Source organism: Hipposideros armiger, unplaced genomic scaffold, assembly GCF_001890085.2.
Source record: "Hipposideros armiger isolate ML-2016 unplaced genomic scaffold, ASM189008v1 scaffold_364, whole genome shotgun sequence".
Lineage (NCBI taxonomy): Eukaryota > Metazoa > Chordata > Mammalia > Chiroptera > Hipposideridae > Hipposideros > Hipposideros armiger.
Genome location: NW_017731714.1, coordinates 498,956 through 521,628, shown reverse-complemented (window position 1 = coordinate 521,628; position 22,673 = coordinate 498,956). Strand labels below are relative to the sequence as shown.

Here is a 22,673-nt window from a genome sequence, read left to right as displayed (position 1 = left end):
ACATACTTCTTATTTCTGATCCCATGATGAGCACCAAGTTGCTCTGTATTGCTGTATCTGCTGACATGTTATATCTTTATCTAGTCATAGTTATCACGTCTCCAGTGAAAAAGATATTTGAATTGAACATGTGAACAATTCAGCAAAAGAAGACCCTTGTTTTTGGCTTAGATTTCTGGCAACCTTTATTCAATGTATGGGTCATCTAGGGCTGTGCTGTCCACTAAGGTAGCCAATACATGCGGGCATTTAAATTGAAATTAATTAAAATTAAATAAAAAGAGAAATGCATCTACTCAGTAGCACTAGTTACGTTTCAGGTGTTCAGTAGCCACATATGGTTAGTGGCTACCATATTGGACAGTGTGTGTATAGAACATTTCCATCATGGTACAAGGTTCTATTAGGCAGTGCTGCTCTGGGACCTTATTTCTTCTTTTCCTTCCTTTTTACTCATCTTTCAGCTACTTCTCTGCTTGTTACCTCTGCTGATGAGTTGTGGGGTCAAAGAGAGAAAGAGATGTCAATTTTGCTACTAAACTAGTTGCTCTTGTTAAAAAACGGATTGGATGTGACCATTGAAGCTACTAGATAGAATGAGGTTGACTTTATGCATATTCGTCATCGGTATCACGGGTCCTAATTTGACTCAGAGCTATGGGTAGGAGAAATAATTGTAGCTATTTTTTTTTCTGAGTTTTTACTGTTTCCTTATTTTTAATACCACTATCACATTTAAGCCTCAAAACTTTCCTGAGTACTGTTGTAACATGTCACATTTTACAGGTGAAGAAACTGAGTTCGGAGTGATTCACTGCCTTGCCTCAGGCTATATAACTAGTGATAATGATATGAACAGGGAGGCCTGACTCTAGAGCCTCACTCTTAACTGTATTTTTTGTTTTGGGGTTTTTTTTATGGTCTAGAATACCCAAATAATCATTAGCCTGTAGGACTTTATTATTCCAGTATAGACATGACTTTGCTTTTATTTTTTAGGCCTTTAGACAAATTTTGTGCTGTTATGCTTTTCTTAGTTATCTTCTTTTCAGTGTTTGAAAGAAACAAAACATGTTAATACATATTTATGCAGAAAATAATTGGAAGAATAAATCTGACATAAAAAATGCATTTCAAAGCCAGTTTAGTTTTATCTTTGCTTCTCTGGATAATTCCTGCCACTTTCCCCTTGCGTTTTTCTTATATAATCATAAGCTGGTGGTACTGAAAAGAAAGTTCCAGTAGTTCAGTTTATCTCATCAAAATGAGTCTTCCCTTAGCTCGTAAACACTGCAGCTTGAGATATGAATAGTTTATTGCAAATTCCTTAGCATTTTTTTCTTTATATTTAATGTTGACTTTTGCATAGCCTTTACAGTTCGGTCATTCTTAACATATTTTATTTTTCTGGTCAAGGCTGTTTAAGAATCTGATGAAACCATGAATCCTATACCTTCTTCTCATTCCCATCCTCCAATCCAAAAATGCTTATATGTCCTAGTAGGCTTGTGTGTTCACTTAAGTACCCAAATTGCGTGATGTTTTAGGTGAAGGGCACCCATGGCACTGCCTTGCTAAGTGCATTCATAAACATTAAGATTTTTGATTTCCTTTACAGAGAATAGAACTATTTAGTGTTAAAAGCTGCTTTGAAGATTTTCTAATCCAGTTGGTTCATATCAAGTTGAGCAATCTGAGGCCCAGCGAAGATAGCTGACTAGCCTAAAGTCACCCACCTAGTGATGGGAAGAGGGAAAGCCAGAACCTGTGTCACTCTTTTTGTTATGTTCTCATTTGCTGCTTTGTTTTTTCCTACCACACTTAACAGTGTTCCTGAGGCTTTGGTGCGAGCATATCCAGTGTATGGTAATTTGGGGAGGGGAGAAAAGAATTTCTTGGTATGATATTGATTTTTTTGTACCTAACGTTGTTTGAGCTGAATAGGAATCAAGTCTGACAACCTCAGAGAGATTTTTTTTACAGATTAAAATTGATTTTTTTTCGCTTTAGAGATGGAAAAGTCCTGTGTCTGATTTAATCAATGAGACCTTACTAGAAAATGGGTGATCCGAGATTGTACAAAGTTCAAATTAAATCAGGTAATTCTGCTATACGAATCTCATGTCTTGACACAGAAAAACAGCTCACATTCCTAACCAAAAGCTAAAGTTTGGGGTATTTAGAGAAGGAGCTAGGGGGTACTAGGGAGAGAATTGGAAAGATCTGAGGAGAAAAGGGATAATTTAAATATAAAAAGGTAGAGAGGTTTGATATTAAGTTGTAAAATAACATTAAGGCTGATGAAGTGTTTTCTGTACTTCTATATGTGGTTTTTCTTTTTAAAAAAACTTACTATTACCAGTATATTACAAAGGATACAACTCAGGAGCAAACCAGACAGAAGAAATACATAGGGCAAGGTCAGGGGGAGGAGGTGGAGCTCCCATGCCCTCTCCAGATATGCCACTGGCACAGCACCTGGAGGAGGTCACAGCACCTGGAAGCTCTGGTTTTACTTTTGGTACCAAGATTAGCTCCATGTGCTTTGATAACACACCTTGTAAGAACCAAGGTGTGTATTGGTGTAGATTGGTTTCTTAACTAATTTTCTTGACAACAAATCTGAATTTAAAGGAACACATACCCACACAACAGTTAGTTATGCGTCTGTATGCTTTTGAGCTCAGAATGTAAATAAAGACTGTCATGTTTGTTTGGGAAGAGGAGGATACAAGAGTCTGGCTTTAAATTCAAAAATGTATTTATATACATAGTTTTTAATGCTTTATTTGTAGTTTTCCCTGAATTTCTAGGGCAGCTGTATTATACAATAGGTATTTTTTCCTACAATCTCAGGTAGAGTATAGTTACTAAAACTGTTCATTCATTTTCCTCTGATTGTCTATCTTTTGTGGTTTCTTTGTGGTGTGCTTATGCAAAGTGGAAGTATTTCAGACTTGTATAGCTTATTTCTTTTAGTTTCAAACACCACAAGAAAAAAGGAACTAATTATCTTTTAAATGTTTTAATTAGACATTAAATTAAGTCATTACTTAGCTAAATGCAAGATCTTTTGTTCGTTAGAGTGAAAGAAAATGTGTCATTTTAATGGAAGAGGGATTTTAAATGTGCCCTTATTTGATAATTTTGATGCCGAATGTAATAAGTGTATGCTTAATTTATTCAGTGAATATTTATTATCTTTGAGTGGCTTAATCACTGGTTAATCATTGGTAAGAAGACACATAACAATGAAAGATTAAATGCAACAACATTCCAAGAGCTGTTGCAAGGTAATACAGGAGTGAGCTGTACAGACACTCACATGAGGACCACCGTGGTATCGGAAGACATGGTGGTTTGCATAGGTAGAAGGGGGACGTGCTGGGCAGTCATGGTGGGGAAGACTTGGGAGGTGAGCATGAGCCTTGCAGATCTCTGGAGCAGCTCTGTCCAATAGAACTTTGTGCAGTGATGGCAGTGTTCTATATTTGCGCTGTCCAACACGACAGCCACTACAAGTGGCTATTGAGCACTTAAAGTGTGGCTAGTGAAACCTTGGAGAGCTGCATTTTAAATTTTAATTTCTGTTTAAATAGCCACCTGTGGCTATTATTATTGGACAAAAGTGAATGGATAGAAAACAAAGATGGGAGAGTTAGTGATCTGGAGCACAGGCGATGACATATTAGCCATGGTAAGAAGGGAGAATTGTCTGAGAAAGCAGCAGAATGGGGTTCAAGTTAGAAAGGGAAGCATATGGCAGAGCTCATGCCAGCCTGTGCTGATTTTGCCTGTAGTGTAGAGGCAGGTCCTTTCATTGGGATGGTGAGGTGGGGAAGTCAGCAGATGGTACTGGAAGATTAAAAATATTGGAGAAGTTTTGGAAGAATTGTAGGTGGCGTGCCAGGAAATCTATGAGAATTCAAAGTCTAAGCAGTAGAAGGGAACCTGAAGTGAAGTTCAGTGTGGATGGAGAGAAGATTAGGTACTTGTTGCTCTCTAGTAGAACTTGGTGGCCAGGTAGTAAGATTGGAGGGAAATGTTGGTAGAGATGATTCTGGCCTAGGGATAGCAAATCGGTTAAGAAATGAGGTTCTAGAATCAGGATGCTTGGGTTTGAAGTCCAAGCCCCAACCCTTACTGCTTTTTATAACTTTGGGAAAGCTATCTACCACTAACTTTTGTACCTTGCTTTTCCTCATTTAAAAAAAAAGCGTACCAGCCTCAGGATTGATTGTAAGATGAGATGAGTTATACTTCCATATTTCATCTAATCGAAGATGATGCCAATTGTAAGATAATGATTTCATGTACTATTGAAAAAACTGTCAATTAGACATGAGATATCATTGATTATAAGTTTCCTGGTTTCAGTTGCTAAAATGGGAGAGGGGGAGGAGGTGCATCTTTTACAGTCAGTAAAACACAGAATACAAACACCAAGGACGTAGCATAGGATCTGGCACATAAAAAGCACTTGGGAAATGTTATTTATAACATTTATAAAAATCAATGTGATTTTAGGGTCCAGAATGTTAATGAGCACAGTATCGAATCCAATCTAGATAAGGGGGGTCACAGGTTATAAGGAGTCTAAATGGACCAAATGAATTGAGAAGCGTTAAGCAATGAGAATGCTGGTAATGAAGTTGTGAAATATCAAGTGTGGGAATTTGTAAATAGAGCATTTCCCTGACAATTCTAGATAAAAGTTTTTAAGAAAAGTGTAGTTAATTGGACTAAGAGAAGAATGCCTTTTAATGATTTTAAAAAGTTATTTAAATTGCCCAGACAGAGCTTTAAAAAGTATTCTGAATTTATCAGTGGCCTTTCTTATAGCATTCATTAGTGTCAAAACATTTTTTTTTCATTTCAGCAACATATGCTCAGTGCAGAAAGCTGTGGCATGGATTCTTGTCAGTGTCAAGAGGAAAGGGGGATTGATTTGTACCATTTCAAGAGATGGAGAGGTATTAATACTAGCTGTAAAGAGCCCTTCTAAACATTGCTCCAAAGGCAGAAACTGTAAAGGAAAAATGGATATGTTTGACAGCATTTATGTGACCAGACGCATACAAATGACCAAGTACATACTCACAAACAATCTTTCAGGTAACAGATTTGCAGTAAGTTACTGTTCTTTGTAAGAAAAATTTTAAATCAATGGGAAACACCATCCCTATAGAAAAATTGGTAAGGATGTGAACAAGCAATTCACAAATGAAATTCAAACAACTAGTAAACATAAAATGTTCTTTGGTGTCCTTGATCAGACTCTTCATTGTAATGGGGGCGAAGTCTTCTCTGTTTCTTTATTGTATTACTCTTCATTGACCAGGAAGTATCAGTGTGGGAAAACTGGGCTTTTCTCATTGAAGGAGAGGGAACCGCAATTTCCCTGCCCCCCAAAAGAAGCTGGAGTTCCATGGAGGTACATGCTATATATACATAAGCTGGAGTTTTAAGAGACAGGCCTTCTCCATCCCATTTCCTTGGTATTACCGTACTACCCTCCAGGTCAGCATTTTGGGATAGAAGTCTCCTCGTTAGAATGTGAGGTGTTCCCAGCTCTTCAGGGGCTATCAGTTATACGCAGTTTCTCAGTCAACTGGCACAATCGAGGAACCTTAAAGACACCAGTGCTGAGAAGAACACATTGACACGGGCCTCTTTCTCTCCTACCTGCAGTATTAGAGTTTATTTATAGTGACCTTTCCTTATTCTTATGAGACACAGTGATGGTCTTAGAATATGGTTTAATGATTGAGATGGACTAGTTTAGAATGTATTAAAATAAAGTGAGAAAAGTTCTCCCATGTAGTAAAACCTCTTATAAAGTGAAAAAAAGAATTGAAAGAGTTAGGCATCAGCATTTAATTACTGGTGATGGTTGGGGTCGTGGGTATAAAAAGGCTTTCCTGTGCTGCGGTAAGGGAACGATCTGCTGGGTGTTCGTGGGATCCTTACCTCGGTGCAGTACAGCCTTACCTCAGCAGGCAGTGAGCTCTTACCTGCCCACTAGACAGACCCACTTTGTTAGCATCTCCCGTCTCACCAGCTGCTGTCTTTTAAATGATCTGCAAATATTTCAAAGTTGGAGAGAAAAAAAAAAAAAGGCTTTTAAATCTCACCTACAGGCTCAGCACTTGGCCTGCTACCACCCCGTCCCCATTCTTAGGTCCCTTCTGAATGACAGTGACTGGGAGGAAGGACCATGAACTGGGATGATAGATCTGACCTGTCCTTCAGATTCGGAAAGCTCAAGTTGGAGAGGGGTCTTCATTTTATCAAAGGGAGTAGCTGTTCATGTGGGGGAATAATAACGTGGTGAATTGCTTTAGGAATTACACGCGTAGCCCTATTGCAGCGCAGGACAGCTGACTGTATGTAGCTTGCCATCTCGTCTGTCCCAGCTTCCTGTTTTGCTTTTTTGCCTGTTGCTGGCTTTGCAGTCTGGCGTAATTAGTAACAACCTCTTTATTGTCCCTCTGCTCATGTTCATGTGCTCAGGACTTCTGTTTCGCCTGTTCAAGCTTGAGGGAATGTTTGATTGGTTTTAAATGTTTTTCAGTTAACCATGAACAAAGTTAACTTATTATTTAAGTGATTGGCACTCAAGCTGTATTTACATCATATATTTGCATTTAAATACCAAAAAGTTTTGTCTTGTCACATTGCACAGGAGCACCTCCTTGAAAAATGGTGCATCCCCACTGTGGGGCTCTGCTGTTTGTTAAGCTGATACTAATTCAGCAAGTATTTCATGCGTTCCTGCTGTGCACCCAGCACTGGGCTCTGTTCTGGGGGGGATGGAGAAATGTGTAAGTCAGTTTCTGCCCTAAAGAAGCAGTCTTACTGGTAAGGGGAGACTATGATAATATGCAAAAGTATAATAAATACTAAGCATTGTTATTGATGTTATATCATCTTAACGTGACGGTATTTCTCTTATAATTGGGATAGTCTTTCAACATCAAGGGTTGGGAGAGGAAACTGATGCAGTTGGTAGAGCTCTAGCTTCCTGCCCATTTTTACCTTAGTTGATTCTTTCAGCAAGTTTTTGAGTGTCTTTATATTTATACTTCTGTCCTTAGTATATCTCTTATGCAACTTGATAAAGTTGAGATAAGGGGTCATAAATGTAGGGCTTACACCGAGGACCTTGTAACTTTGAGGAGCAACACATACCTGCTTGTCTCGTCTAGCTTCTGTTTTAATAACTTTTATTAGCCTAATCTTATTAATTCTTTAGACAGTTCCTTGAGGGTGTGTGGACAGTGTCTTTACGATCTGTGTTGGTACCGTGGTCCTCACCTTGCCTGCACATCAGAATCACACCAACAACCCTGCAGAAATGCCTCCTCCCCTTCCCCCCAGGGGATCCTTCCTAGTCAAGGGTTATGGTGGGGAACTTCTAAAAAGTACCACAGGGAAGCCTAATGTACAGCAGTATTCAGCTCTGTTGGCCTGATTGACACATAGTAGGTACTTGATGAGTGAGTTTGTTTTCATTTTGCTATTTTTTACAATATGTCCGGAAATATGACCTGTGTTATGTTGTAAGTTTGTTTTGAGTATGCACATGTCTCTTATACTCAGCAGCACTTGGTGCTGTGTGATCCAGACATAGCAGTTAATTCTGAGGATTAACTGTTTGCTCCCCCGTTTCTTCTTTGAGGAGAAAAGCGATAGGAAGAACAGTGTATGTGTTTTTCTTTCTGTTTTCCCTTCCTGAAGAAATTAGTAATTCCTTGCATCCGAGAGTCCAGAAGTAGAGCTAAGTAAAGCTGTTGAGGCCCGAGGTGCTTAGGTTAGAAGGAGAAAAGGAGTAGAAAAGTGTGGTTGAATACAGTGTTCATCGGCCATGTCTGGAGAAGTTTGGTTGTCACAACTGCGGGGAGGGCGGGGTGTTTCTGCCAGCACCTGGTGAGGAGAGACCAGGGTGCTGCTAAATACCCTATAATGCTAAGGTTGAGAAACCCTGGAATAGGGGGTGAAAGAGGGGATCAGGAGGCAGAGAGGATCCCGAAGTGAGTGTTACTGACTTGTTTCTGCCGCACCTGTACCCGGTTTGCTTTATCATCACCCGCCTCCCCCAAATCCTTTACAGTTGAGAGGACTATTTTTTGCCTCTTACGCAGTCTCCTGTCCTGTGCGACAACTCTGCCTTTGAAGGTGGTGGTGATGGTAAAGAGAGGATATTGAGTCCTCAAGTTGGGATGTTTCAGATGTTCTAGAAAGACTTTCTTGCCTATAGTATGAGTTTGAGATGAAGATAGAGTGATTTATATTATAAGATACGTTTGTAAGTTCTTATAGTATAATAAAACCATTACAGTTAACTGTCCGCCATGCACTTGCAGATTTTCCACATTAGAGTCTTGAACAGGCATTTCTTTAGACTTTACTGTGTTCTCAGGATATTTAATAGTTTTATTATCAGTGTAAGCAAAATATGATAAGGAATGATAAGCTCTCTCTGATAAAGCAGAGTACATTTCCAAAAGCAATGGCTAATTTTCATTAAGGCTGCTTTGGATTACCCATTCCACGGTTCACACCCACTGTTGCACTGGTTGGTAGTCAGTTGAACTCATTTGGATCTCCATCGCACAGGAGGTATCGCAAAGCCCGGCATGCCCAGATACAGTTGTGGCAAAGAAAATGGCACAGTTTGTTGGCCACTCTCCATGTTTGTTCCTCCTTCAACAGCCTGAACATGTCGTGTGACTCTTACGGCCATCAACCTTATAATATGCTCTCCCATCCCTCCCCCTCATGCTTCATAACTAACTGTAAGCTTGGTGGTGGTGGGATTGGGAACCCTAGCACTCTCATTTTCTTTCCACTGCACCTTTATGTGGTAAGCACTTAAAGAACTCAGTTAAATAGTGAACTAGCGGCGACGAGAACGTAAGAAGGGGACAACTTGAGTTCTTAGCCTTCTAAGAGCACTCTTAGGGTTTTCCATTCTGATAGGTAAATAAGTCACTGTGAGGAGGTAAATGGACAGCACTGGACTGACAGGCAATCTGAGGTGGCAAACTCTGCGTTTATGTGCAGGCCTCCCCTGGTTCGGTAGGTGACGCTTGTATCCACAGCATAATACCTCCAACCCAGTGAAAGACGTTGTACTGCTGCTTTTATAGCTCCTAGCTGGAGGGAGCTTACCACTCTGGAAGAGGGCTGCTGTTCTTTGTGCATTTTCTCCTCGGAGGTGGCCAAGTGAACGTTTCTAAGTCGAGCCCAGTTTTTGGCAGATTGAAAACAGGATGTCATTGATTGTCATGTGCAGGAGAATGAAATCTGGCTGATCTCAGTGTTTGTTGCAGTGATTATGTAAACTTTGATTTTTAGAAATGATTTTATTCTAAATAAAAGATTTATGTACTAGAAAACGCACACGACCAATTTACTCTTGAGATATTCGAGTAACACAAAACATTTTTGGGGTAAGATTCATGCACTGAAAATTTTGAACGATATTGGAATTGTTAATGGAATGGAGACTAGAGGACTAGAATGGGAAGGAAACTTATTTTTTGTTATAGCATTTTGTAAAATTGAATTTTATGATCATGTGTCTGAATTGCTTAATAAAAAAGGTACATTTCTATCCATATTATATTCACCTAGAATATGCCAGCCCTGTATACAGGAATAAATTTCTCTGAAAACTCCAGTTCAGTGGTATTTCCATTCTGTGCAGAAACACTCAGTTATTTTTTTTCCTTTATAAAAAGATAAATCTTACCACCTTTTGGTCATAATGCTGTCTTTTAGAGTCATGGAGAATAAATCTCTTACCTCCTTTCAGTTTTTATTTGTATTACTGGAGTTTTAAAATTGAAAACCATAATTGATTATAAGAAAAAACAGTATGCCCTTGCACTCCCTTTCTAGCTCACTCCTAAAGGTACCACTTGTTCAGTTTTGTTTATTTCCTTTCAGGCCTTTAAAGATGCACATGTATTTATACATGTACAGGTCATTTGTTTCTATTTTTAAAATGGGATCGCATTATGTATATTGTTCTGCAGCTTTTTTGAACTGTACAGTTATGGTATGTTTTTTCTTTCCATGTCAGACATGAAAGCCTGTCTAACAGTTACATCATTGTCAGATGTACCGTAATTTATGTAATCATTCCCTTACTGTTAGACATATGGGTTGTTTGGAACGTGAGTGACCGTGAGCACAGACCAAGCTCATCTGAGGCTGCAGCTTTCCTGGTAGGTCCCTTAGGTCTTGGCTGTTTTCTCTTCTAACCCTCATACCATGGGACCAGGAGGTGGGAGTCCCCTTCACTGCCACCCCCAGCCCATCCTGCCACCATCGTCCATGAAAAAACCCAGCTTGGAACATTATGTCAGCTTCTACGACTCACTTCCCTTCCTGGTGAGTCACTTACTGCTGCACTCCCCGTCTTTCACCCTCAGTCCTACAAGATTTTAGCTTCTAGCCATTATTTCCTCTGTGCTGCTCCTGTGATTATCCTGGGACTGTTTCTCCAGTGACCTTTGATTCCACCTCAGCTACTCAGGCCCATGGTCCCATAATAGGGGATTTTTACACTTCTAAAAAGTGAACAGATTTCTCGAAGTTTAGGGTTGATTGTTTTTTTTTCTTTACTTAAGCAGGAAAATGTATTTGTTCATGGTTGTACCTTCAGAATACATCCAGAGTCTGACCCCTTCTGCCACTCTGATCCAAACCTTTATCATCTAAAACCTTAACAATTTGCCATAGCTTCCCAGCTGGTCTCCCTACAACTTCCTACTTCCATCCTTTTTGTCTCTTCTCAACCCAGTAAGCCATAGTGCTCCTGTTAAACTGTCAGTCAAGCATTGCTTACATCTCTGCTCACATCTCCCAGTGGTTCCCATCTCAATTTAGAGTGAAAGCTGAGAAGTCCCTATGGTACTGGTTCCTGCGGGTCTGCTCCCCCACCTCTCCGACCTCATCTCCCACCACTTTCCCCTCCATCCCATTCCCACCTTATTGGACTCCTTGCTGTTTGAACATTTTAGCCTCGTTCCTGCCTCAGGTCCTTTGCACTTGCCCTTGCCTCTGCTTGCAGTGTGCTTCCCCAGATAACCTCATGGCTCAGTCCCTCACCTTTTCAGGCTCCTCAGTGAGGCCTTCTGTAACCACTAGAATGTAGGTCTCATGAAGGCATGGACTTCCTAAGAAAATACTGCTTTTGTGTCTTTTGTTCAATGCTCTGTCCCCAGTGCTTTGAATAGCGTCTGGCACAATTTAGGTGTTTGTCGAATGAGCTGAATGACTGTAGGGCTTATTGGATTTTCTTTTTATCATTTTTAAAAACATCAAGTTAGAACTAGGACAGAAACTTTGCTTTTTGGTATATACAAAATATTAAAATTAGCTTTCTCATTTGTGAAACTGCTCTTAATAAAATATGTCACATTTTTTCAGCATGTTATAATTTTCAGGTCAGTTTCACATGTTCATATTTAATCCTTATAACAACCGGTGGGGTAGGTGATGGAATAAAAATTTTGTGGAAAATAAAATTGAAGCTCAGAGAAATGTTTGGTTCACAGTACAGCTACTAAGTGGAAAGCTGCCATTCAATCCTGCCTCTTATTCCAAGTGAAGGACTCTCGTTTTCTCATTCAAAACATCTTAAAATGACAGAAAAATGGTAGGGTTTGATTTGGAAGCATGGAGAATGTGCCTGATTTCTTATTCTGGATTTAGTCTGCCTTTTGTTCCCATTTGAAAGTACATAAAATAAATGGTTAACTTTAAAGTTCCTGACAATGACATATCAACAAGTTTTATTTCTCTCACCTGTGGAGGAAGTGGCCTCCACCCAGTTTTACTGAATTAGGAGGGAAGTGATTTTTTCAAGTGATAAAAAGAAATAAAATTCCATGTTCTTCCCAGAGGAGGAGTTCAACAATTGGGAGAATGGCGTGAGACCATATGTTGGTTTGTGAAAGGATATAACTTGCAAAGATGTTTCCTTTGATGCCTGTGATGAATATGGATGTGTTTCCCTTCTAGAGGGTCCTGATTAAATTATTCAATTAAGATCTGAGCTGAAGGATCTAAATATAGGGAGAGAGGGTTCAGGCCGCCCTGCCTTGTGAATGTCAACTCAGCCCTACAGATGTGCATGTTTGTTGTCATAAACAGCACCTGTGAGATCAGTGGAACAAGAGAAATGTTCCAAAAAATGAAATACAGCAGGATTTTTTTTTAAAGGGATAGTTTTTTTTTCTTCCTCTAGCCTGTTCTATTTTCATCTGTGAATTTGGCATTTGCATTCGTCTTTTTTTTTTTTTAACCTGATTGGTAGACTTTAGTATCTGTTCTGGTTTAAAATGTAGATGTACCTTTTGCTAGAATATTGTCTTGATTCTTAAGTTTATTAATAAAATTGAGATAATGACATACACCTTGAAGAATTCCTATAAGGAGTCAGTAAGATGTTTGTAAGAACAACCAATATAATGCTTACACAAGTGAATAGGTCAATTAAAATAATTTTATTCATTCATTAATGATGACTCATTCAGAACTGGCCACTTATGGAAATTTACCACATTTAGCATTCTTTGCAGCCTGTGAAATTGCTATTATGCAACAGCAAATAATAGCGATTCAAAGAGAATAGTTTTGTTGTAAATATCATTTTAGGAGGGCAGTTGGATTCATGTCTTGTTAGGGAGACCGCTTCATAGACGGTGTAGAGCCTGACCACCGCACTGTAGTTCTGAAGTTGATGGTGAATAATATTGTATGTCAACTACAATTATATATACATATAGTCATGGGACATGGAGTAGAGTGTGGGAATGGAGTCAATAGAATTGAATAGATAAGTATGATATTGGGGGTGGGAGGGCAGTAGACTGGGGAGGGGGGTTGTTTCTGTATGAGGGGTGAAAAGGATAACTTGCATTGTTCTGTACACCTGAAACTAATAATAAAAAAAATTAAAAATAAATAAGTAAATAAATAAAAAAACAAAGAATAGTTTTTTTCTAAGAGACAACTAGGGTTTTTCCCTCTGCAGTCAATAAAATTAAATTTTAAAATGCCTCTGGTCTTCAGTCTCCTGTGTTTGAGAAGTGAGCACTTACAGGTCAAATAAAGCTGCAATTTTTTTTTTTTTAAGATTTTTATTGGGGAATTGGGGAAGGGGAACAGACAAGTTGCTATCCTTTTGTTCTTCAGTCTAGTTGCGGAGGACATTGCTTCACTGGCCCAAGTTGGCACCATCATTGCGCTTTTCCCGGGCGAGGCAGATCAGTCACTGGCTTCTGGACGGCCACTCACAGTGGCTGCTGGCCACTCACGTTGGCGGCTAGCTACACACGGTAGCCCATGGCAACCCACCTGCCATTGACTGCAGCCCAACTCCAGCTTGAGCTGTTGTTCAGCATCTTAGCTGTAGAGGGCAGTGTCACTGTCCTTCATATGTGGGATCCGAACCGGGGCCCTCTGGTGTCCCAAGCCAGCTCTTCACCAATGCGCCACTTGGCCGGCCCACGCTGCAATTTTTTTTTTGTTTGTTTGTTTGTTTTAAAATTTTTTTTAGCTGAGCCATCCTGCTACCTGTTGGCAGCTCAGTGGCTGCTCAGCTCGGGCTGGACTCGAACCGCTGTTGCTCAGAGCTCAAATTCTTGAGCGAGCTCTTAACAAACTGAGCCACTCGGCCGGCCCCCACGCTGCAATTTTTGAGCTGAGATGCATACAATTGAAATTTATCAGTGTGAGGTTATTGGGACTTGGCCATCTTGAAAGGCCAGCATATACTGAAGTACAATTTTCCATTGGAAAGAAGCATGAATTTTGGAACTGGGATTCAGTGGGATTTTGGAATGTTGTACAGCTTTTAAAAGAAGTGGCAAAGAGATGTAAAAAGAAGCCAAGTTTGTTTGTTGGAGTTGAGGACAGTAAGAAAACTTTTAAGTGCCTTCATTGTACTTAACAAATAACCATCTATTGAAACAAAGCAGAACTGACACTTGCTACTCTATAGGGCATCTCTTTGACAAAGAGAAATGGACAAGTTGCCCTACAAGCCACCCAGATTTGTCAGGATGGAGGGACTTGTGTACGCAGAGCAGAACTTGAAAGAGTCCTTGTCTTCAAGAGTTTTCTAACACAGTGGAGATAATATTGAGTAGCAAAAGCAATACTTATCACACCTAGATCTATAAACTGCAGTTGTATCCTTAGAGACTTGTGTAATTGTGACATCCATAAATTCCTTGCTTCGTTTTCATCAAGGGGACACCACTTTTGAAATCATTTAGCTGAAATGTCACAGCTTGCAATGAATTTACAAGTGGGAAGTAAGTGGGAAGCTGGAATTCAAAGCCTATGTGTTACTTTTTTTTTTTTTCCTGGTTCCTAAGATTCCCACTCACTTAAGCTCTTGAGAGAGCACATCGCATCTTTCACTAGCATGTCACTTAAGTCACACCTGAGACTGTAAGACTGGCTGGCTGTTAGTGCCTGTGTTTTAAAGGCAGCAGTCCCCCCATAATTGCATTACTAAAAATGGGCTTTCAAGAGCTTGTCCTCTCTCCCATCTTTACTCTCCAACCCCCAATTTCTCCAGATCTGGAAACGTAATCTCTGGGGAAAAAAATTCGGAAGTGTCTAACTAGCTATTCTGTGTCATCCATCACACATTTAGAAAGTTGGGACATGTTTGGAAGTAACCAAAACAAAGCTTAATAGAGGCTCAGTAAGGTGAAACTTGACATTGGGGTGCTGGTGCGGGCAGGACGTCGCTGCTGCTCTCAGACCCAGCGGAACTCTTGCGTGATTTCCAGTGGGTCTTCATATTGCTTTGTTGCCTAGGAATTATGTTTAAATGCATTTTCATTTTCTGAGGACTCAGTTGGAGTTCCTCTTAGCCAACTCCTAAGCCATGGAGTAGGTAGTTTAACAAGTGCTTTAGAATCTCTAAGAGAAATGGAGAGGTTATATCCATCTTCACTTTCTTCTAGGATTTTTTTCCCCCTTATTTTGGTTAGCGGTAAGGTTTATTTAGCTACATCTAACCCGTTTGAAATTGAGAAATGTTGAAAGTCCTGTGCTAACTGCTATTTTAAAACAGGAAAAAGAAATGCAGAGGCACTTGACCTGTTTTCTCCTACAAAACAAATATCTCAAAACCAAGTTAGTTCCTAATTGGAGTAACTGGGGAGAAGAAACATTTGAACAGATTGTTTGTTGAAACCAAATCACAGAGCATTGTTACTTTGGGGCATTTTCTAAAACAAATAGCTAGAGAAAACCCATATCTGTTTTTATATCCATTGTAATGGCGTTATTCTTGTGTAGCAAACTTTTTTCCTGTTTGGCTTGGGAGTAAAGATGTATCATTTTTCTTAAGGAGCGCTACAATAAATAATCTCTCATGCTTTTATTAGGAACTGTTTAGAGTTGTGTTCTACTTGTTCCAGAGTATTGGTTCCACCTGTCTTCATTACAGCAGTCCCCCCTTATCCAAGGGGGCTCCGTTCCAAGGCCCCCAGTGAATGCTTGAAACTGCAGATTGTTCCAAACCCTAGATGTACTATGTTTTCCACTATACATACATACCTGTGGTAAACTTGATCAGTTATGCACAGTAACAGATTAATAGAAGTTAAGTGAATATGGTTTCTCTCTTTCTCAAAATATTTACTGTACTCACCTTTTTTACTTAAAGGAGGCCCGTTACAGCTTCTTTTTGGCACATCCAAATTGGCACCATCACTACTCTTGAGTTTTGGGGCCATTATTAAGTAAAATAGGATTACTTAACACAAGCACTCCGATGCCTTGATAGTGGATCCAATGATAACCAAGACAGCTACTAAGTGACTAATGGACGGGGAGCATTTACAGCGTGGAGACACTGGACAAAGGGGTGATTCATGTCCCAGGTAGCACAGGGTGGATGGCACAAAATTTCATCATGTGTCTCAGAACAGTGTGCAGTTTAAAACTTAAGAATTGTTTATTTCTGGAATTTTCGGGCCACGGTTGAAACCGCGGATAAGTGGGAGACTACTGTCCTGGTTTGCATGGGTACTGCTCAAAGGGCTGTTCTCTACCTAGGACTGGGAGCATATATGTGCCGCTTCTGCCTTGGCCATTCTGCCAAGCCAGTGTGCTGATTGCCTGATGTGCCACTCGTAAATGGTAGGTATTTAGGTTTATCAAAAGTTTGGAAGGTCCCAATTTTTGAGGACTTTTGATTAATCCTGTAGCCTAGTTTATTTCAATCTAATGGACATGGTTATGATTCCCTCCCCCCCCCCGCCCCCCATTTCTTGAATTCTCTATCTTACTGTTACCAATAAAGCTCATTGCAAGTCTTGGCCTAATGGTGGATTGCTCTTTATGTTTAAAAATATTTACTGGAATTGAATCTTGAATATTTTTCTTTGCAGCCTTCATCTTTTTAAGCATTTTTAACCCTAATCTGTAATGTCTAGACTTATGTGATTTTATGGTTTTTATGAGTGTTAGGAATTTTTAGAGCATCTTTGTTTCGTCTTCCTTGGAAATCATGATCCGTTTTGACAATTCTGCCTTTGGTAGTGTCAGCCTTAAAAATGAAACTGCAAAGGTTATCAAGCAGCAAATGAGTTTTTTCAGGAATAGCAGAGGAATAGCAATTTGGGACAAGCAACACTATTCCGGAGAAGAGAGATGAGTGTGCTTTTTTAGAGGAAGGGAGGAAGTTGGGAGGACAGATTTTGAACAAAAGGTGTTTAGAGGAGAACAAGAGTTTGGGATTGTGGCAGCCTCTCGTTGGTTGAGTGGGCAAGGAGAAAATCTGCCTTTTTCCAGCAGGGAGCTATGTCAAGTAAGCTTTTTCCTGCTGGTGTATGTAAAATAAGCTAGATTTGTGGTATGTATGTCCCCTTCATGGCTTCCCGACCCCATTTTGAATGAGGTTTTCCTTTATTCATTTTCATAGTAGGAGTATACAGTTGACTTGGGTACCTAAATGAAATCAAGTAGGTTAAAAAAATAATAATCCATTTTGGAGTAATGAAAAATTACATTGCAGATGGAGCCCCCTGGCGTGTTCACTTTTTGACCCTTTAATTTAGCTAAGCATCTCAGAGGAAGCAAGAGTTCTCGTCAGGCGTTGAACCCCATCTAAAATCGGATGTTAGAATAGATGACACAAACCTTTCCATAACGCTAATTAATATTGCCACTGATCACTTTATACAACACATCTCTGAGGTCTTTTACATCCCTATAGCATTTTATATGGTGACGAGTTTTAGATATAAAAATTACTGAACTACAAAAATCCTACAGTTTGCTTATGATTTCTCTGAAGCCCCACTGTAGCTCGTTTTTGGAAGCTCAAGTCTTTTTCTGTTTATTCACAAGATCATCTGTTTAAGAAGAAAGCTAGTGGTTTAAGTGGGGAAATACGCACATAGTTTATTTACTTACTTGGAAATACTTGTTTCCCCCGAAAAGGATCAAACATTTTTATAGTAAAATAATTTTCATAAAGCCTTTTTTCTTAAATAACTTATCCAACTGGTAAACAGTTTCAAAGTGCAGTTAATCAATACCCTGTGATTTTAGTTCCTGCATTCTTTTGATCTTTTATGCTTTGATGTTTTACCATTAGAGTTAAGATAGAATAATGAACCAAAGAACAAGAAGTGAATTTAAAAAATGAGTTGCTTGCTTCACTGAAAACAGACCATTTATCTCTGTCGGTTCCTTTTTTTAAGGCACTAGGAGTCTGACTTTTTCCCAGCCACTTTTTGGAGCCTATATTTTATGTTTATTTTATTGAATGATCTAATTATTTTCTCAATATTTAATGGGATCATTTACTTTGCCTGCTCGCTGAATTCCATGCCAGTGCAAGAATTGTAGAATGGCACTGGTCTGAAGCTCCAGAGGGCGTTTGCTCATTACCTGCCTCTTCCCTCTTCCTTTTTGTCAGGGCGCTATGTTTGTAACACTTGGTGGCTGTCCTCCCCCTGCCTTTGTAAACGTATCTTCAGATACAAATTAGGATAATTTTCCTTTAAAACTTTTTATGGGAGACTGGGATCTGAAAGGTTGATTGGCAGAGAGTGTATTTTGTTGATATTCCCACAGTTGGATAATTACATGTTTCTTTACTAGATGAGGCCAAGATGAAGAAAATACCTATTGTGTAGTTGGTTAATTAGGTTGCCTTTAAATATAAAGCAAGTTACATAGCTGTTAATGGTATTTTATTCTTTTTATTTTTATTTTTTGCTCTTTTTAAGGACTATCACATAAGTTGCAAAATTAAATATCCAAGTCAAAAGGAATATTATAAGAGTATTTTCCTCATTTGGCGTCTGGCTATAGAAATCTTTCCCAGCGACAAGACTCCATAGGAAAGGACTCTGGATTTAGAACCCTATTTTAAACCGCGTTTTTATTACTTCTGAAATCAGATCACACTCTTAAGTCCAACCTGACATATAAGTAGAGTTTGTGTGTGGCTTGAGCTCATGTAATTGATTTTTGTTTTTTGTTTTTTTGTTTTGTAATTAGCAAATTACATATGGGGGCTTTTTAAAAAAAATTGAAAGTTACAGTTTTTCATTAGTGTTTGAAAGGTTTAGAAAAGCAGGAGAGAGGTATGACAAACCTTCCAAACCTAGCCATTGTTAATATTTTGGTATATTTACATAGTTGTTTATGCCATATATATTGTTTTGTGTTCTGCTTAAGGTTTTTTCCAAGTTATTATATAGTTTTTATGAACATAATTTTTAAAGTGAATTGCTCTAAGCTTATGTAACTATTTTCTAATTATTACATATTTATTTTTTCCCTTACGATAAATAATGATCTGATGAAAATCTTGTATGAAAACTTTTTACCTTTTCTGGTTCAGAATATTTCCTTAGAGTAAGGTTTTTTGTTGTTGTTGTTGTTTTTTTAAGGCTTCTGGGAGGGTTTCTTTTCTGGATAGAATGCTTTTTTTGGTCAGCGTTAAATGTTTGTATTTGGAGAAGAGGGAAGGAAATCTCTGTTTGCTGACTCATGTTTTTATTTTGCACTTTAAACTGATAAGGCCACTTAACTTTTGGCATAAACTAAAGCAGGAAGTACAAAAAAGGGGCAGAGAAAAAAATGAGTTGTTTTGCCAAGGCCATAGTATCATGGACTCATTTGGATTCCTAATGGGAGGTAGATGACTTATGTGACTTACATATTTAAAAAAAAAAAATCTTATCTCAATAAGGCAAAACTTAGTGATCAGCCTGCATTTTGTTTCATCGATGCATATTTATATGCAAAGGTTTGTGATCTTGTCACTTTAATTTTTGTGAGTGGCATCAAGACATTCACCTCCTAAGTGTCCCCTGCAGTGTTTGGAGGCGGTAGTTTTTTTGTTTTGTTTTTGTTTTTTGTTCTTTGTATGGAGAAGACGTCCTGTATTGAGGATATCATCTTAGCTGTCTTTCTAAAACAGATTGAATCATGGCGATGCTCTGATTTGAAACCTTCCACTTGTCTACAAGATAAGATATATCACGGGCCCTTCACAGCCTTGCCCCTGCCCTTATCAGCCTTGTATTGCCTTCAACCACCTTGAACCTTGGCATTTCTGTTATGCATCTGTTAGACTAGCAATTTAGAACAGTGGTGACAAAATTGAGGCTCTAGAGCCAGACAACATGAGTTCAAGCCCTGGCTCTGCCGTACAGCTGTGTATATAAACTTTGGGCAAGTTATTGAGCTTTTCTATATTTCACTTTCCTTACCTATAAAATGAAGAATATGGTAGTGTTTACTTTTGAGGGTTTGTTGCAAAGATTAAACTAGTTAATAGATGTAAAAGTACTTGGGACATTGTCATGTAACGATCACTCAAAATGTGAGCTCTATTATTTTGCAGAATTCTACTCATCCTTGAAGAACTGTCTGCTATTTCCTCTGAAAAACTTCTGAAATCCCTGGAATTACTTTTCTGTGTTACTGTTTATACCTGTTTGGAGCTTTTGCCACACAGTCTTGTTGTTAGTTCACGGTGGGCAAATGCACAGCGTGTGGGCCGCCTCCTAGTCCTGTGCTCCTGTTGACCTTGGGACAGTCATGCACTCCTGACTGAGGCCCCACAGGTGGCCTAAGCCTTCTCCCTGCAAACCTCTGGTGGGAGCATGTGAGGAAACCAGTCCACCCCATAGGGTTAGTTGTTTACATACTGGCTCTTTATTAGATTGTGAGCTCCCTCGGGGTGTAGGTGTCTTTGCCTCTGCCCTCCGAGTACAGCACAGTGCCAGGTACATAGCAGGCACTCAGTGCAGTTTTGCTGAATGAATGTCAATTTGAATAGTTAAAACAAAGGTCTGAAATGGTGGTTCTTAATCGCCCCCACACGCTCAACACACTTACCTTATGTAACAGACCTATCAGTGATAGAGTTGGAAGTTGCCCCAAGTGACTTTGATACAAACACACCCCCTCTATTTGGAAGTCAATGGCAAAAATATAAAAAAGCAGCTTTTGGAATAGCAGAAAAAGACATCCAGAATAGTAAGAAATATATTCCCTTCATAAATTGTGACTAAGGACTAGATGGAAGTTGTCTTTCTCGTTCTTTTGCAGAACTAACCTTTAGTAAATGATCATTTTCATAGGTACACTCTGGCCAAGTGTGACTTTTGATAATAGCATAGTTTTCTGTTAAATGAAAATAATACCAGCTTCACAAGACCTGGTAAATTTGGATAAAACGCTTTACTTTAAAAAAAGAAACAACTGGGGCCGGCCGAGTGGCGCGATGGTTAAGAACTCGCTTGGGACGCCAGAGGGCCCTGGTTCGGATCCCACATATGAGGGCCAGTGACACTGCCCTCCACAGCTAAGATGCTGAACAACAGCTCAACCTGGAGCTGGGCTGCCGTGAGTCGCCGGCAACGGCGTGGACTGCAGTCCCTGTGGCAGTGGATTGCCATGGGCTACCGTGTGTAGCCAGCAGCCAGCGTGAGCGGCCAGCAGCCGCAGTGAGCGGCCGTCCAGAAGCCGGCGACTTATCTGCCTTACCAGAGAAGAGCGCAATGATGGTGCCAACTTGGGCCAGTGAAGCAACATCCTCCACAACTAGATTGAAGAACAAAAACGACAGCAACTTGTCTGTTCCCCTTCCCCCAATTCCCCAGCACTGTTCCCATCCCCCCAATTCCCCAATAAAAAAAAAAAAGAAACAACTGACTCCCTACAGCTTATTGAATATTACATTTAGTAATATTTATTCATATTTTATTGAATAAAGTTGAAGCCCCATACTTGGCCTTCTAATCTCTTCAGGGAGCTAAATCATTCATTAAACACTTATTGGGAACCTGCTCTGTCGAGGTACAGTGCTGGGCTCCAAAGACAGGAAGACAGTAAAATTGAATCAATTCCGCAATCATTTTCCTATAGTGAGGAGATGGGCGTGCGGCCTACTGCACAGTGCACTGTTTGCTGTGACAGCTGTTCAGTGTCATTATGTTTTTAATTTCTGAGGCTCAGTAACAATTTTCCCCTTTTATTCCTGTTATTGGTAATTTGTGCCTTCTCTTTGACTAATTAGTTTTCCTAGACCTTTATCCCATTTTATTAGTATTTTTGAAGAACCGACTTTGATGTTATAGGTGGTTCTCTACTATGCTGTTTTCTGCTCTCATTTTCCTGTACTTTCTTTGGGTTTAATTTATTGTTCCTTTTATTTTTTTTTCCTTGTGTTTTTTTCTTCTTTGACCCATGAGTTATTTAAAAGTATAATTATTTTCAATAACAATATTTTTGTTATTGATTTCTTAGTTATGCTGTGATCAAAAGACATTTTGTATGGTTTTGATATGTGTAGAGATTTGCTTTATGGCTCATTATATGGTTAGCTTGGGTAAATATTCTGAGTATGTTTGAAAGTATTACGCGTATGCATTCTACTATTGTTGGGTTCAGTGATCTATGTACATGAGTTGGATGAAGTTTTTAAACATGTTGTTAATCTTCTATATCTATTGATTTTTGTATATCAGTTACTATGTTAATCTCTCACTGAATTCTGGGTTCGTTTCTTTGTCACTTTAATTCTGTCAGTTTCTGCTTTATGTATTTTGAGATTGTAATTACATGCTTAAAAATTTGATATATTCTGGTGGGGACTGTTATATAGTCATGGCAGATCAACTCTTTTAACATGAAATGTCCCTTTTTTTAATCTCTGGTGATTCTTATTATTTTAAAGTTTATTTTGTCTAATTGCATAGCTTTGCCAGCTTTTTTGGATAGGCTGTGCTTAGTTATCTTTTTATATCCTTTTTTTCCCAACCTTTCTTTGTTCTTATATTTAATGTGTGTCTCTGGTGAGTCACTATAGTTAAATGGTACTCCCCATCCCACCCCTGCCTTCTTTTGCATATTCAATCTGTTTATATTTAAGTAATTGCTGATACTTCAAGGAGTAGATCTAAAGCATATTGGTTTTTATTTGTCCCATCCATTATTTGCTCCTTTTTCTCCTTTCTTATATTTTTTGTATTAATCATATTTAAAAAAAATAATCTCATATTTTTTAACTCCTCTATTACCTGTTAATAGTTTTAAAATTATTCTCTCAGTGGGTTGTTGTATTATGACATGACTTCAAAACGTACATCACTGATAATTTA

The 22,673-nt window shown here is 39.0% G+C and overlaps 1 protein-coding gene across 1 annotated transcript in view; it reads left to right on the top strand.

Annotated features, from left to right (window-relative positions):
• Positions 1-2,908: 2,908 nt before the first annotated feature.
• The window catches only part of SMAD1 (SMAD family member 1), a 75,620-nt gene continuing 55,855 nt past the window's right edge, over positions 2,909-22,673 (top strand). Inside the window, exon 1 of the mRNA XM_019662055.1 lies at positions 2,909-4,973. The gene's annotated coding sequence lies outside the window, so the exon portion shown is untranslated. The remainder of the gene's footprint in view (positions 4,974-22,673) is intronic.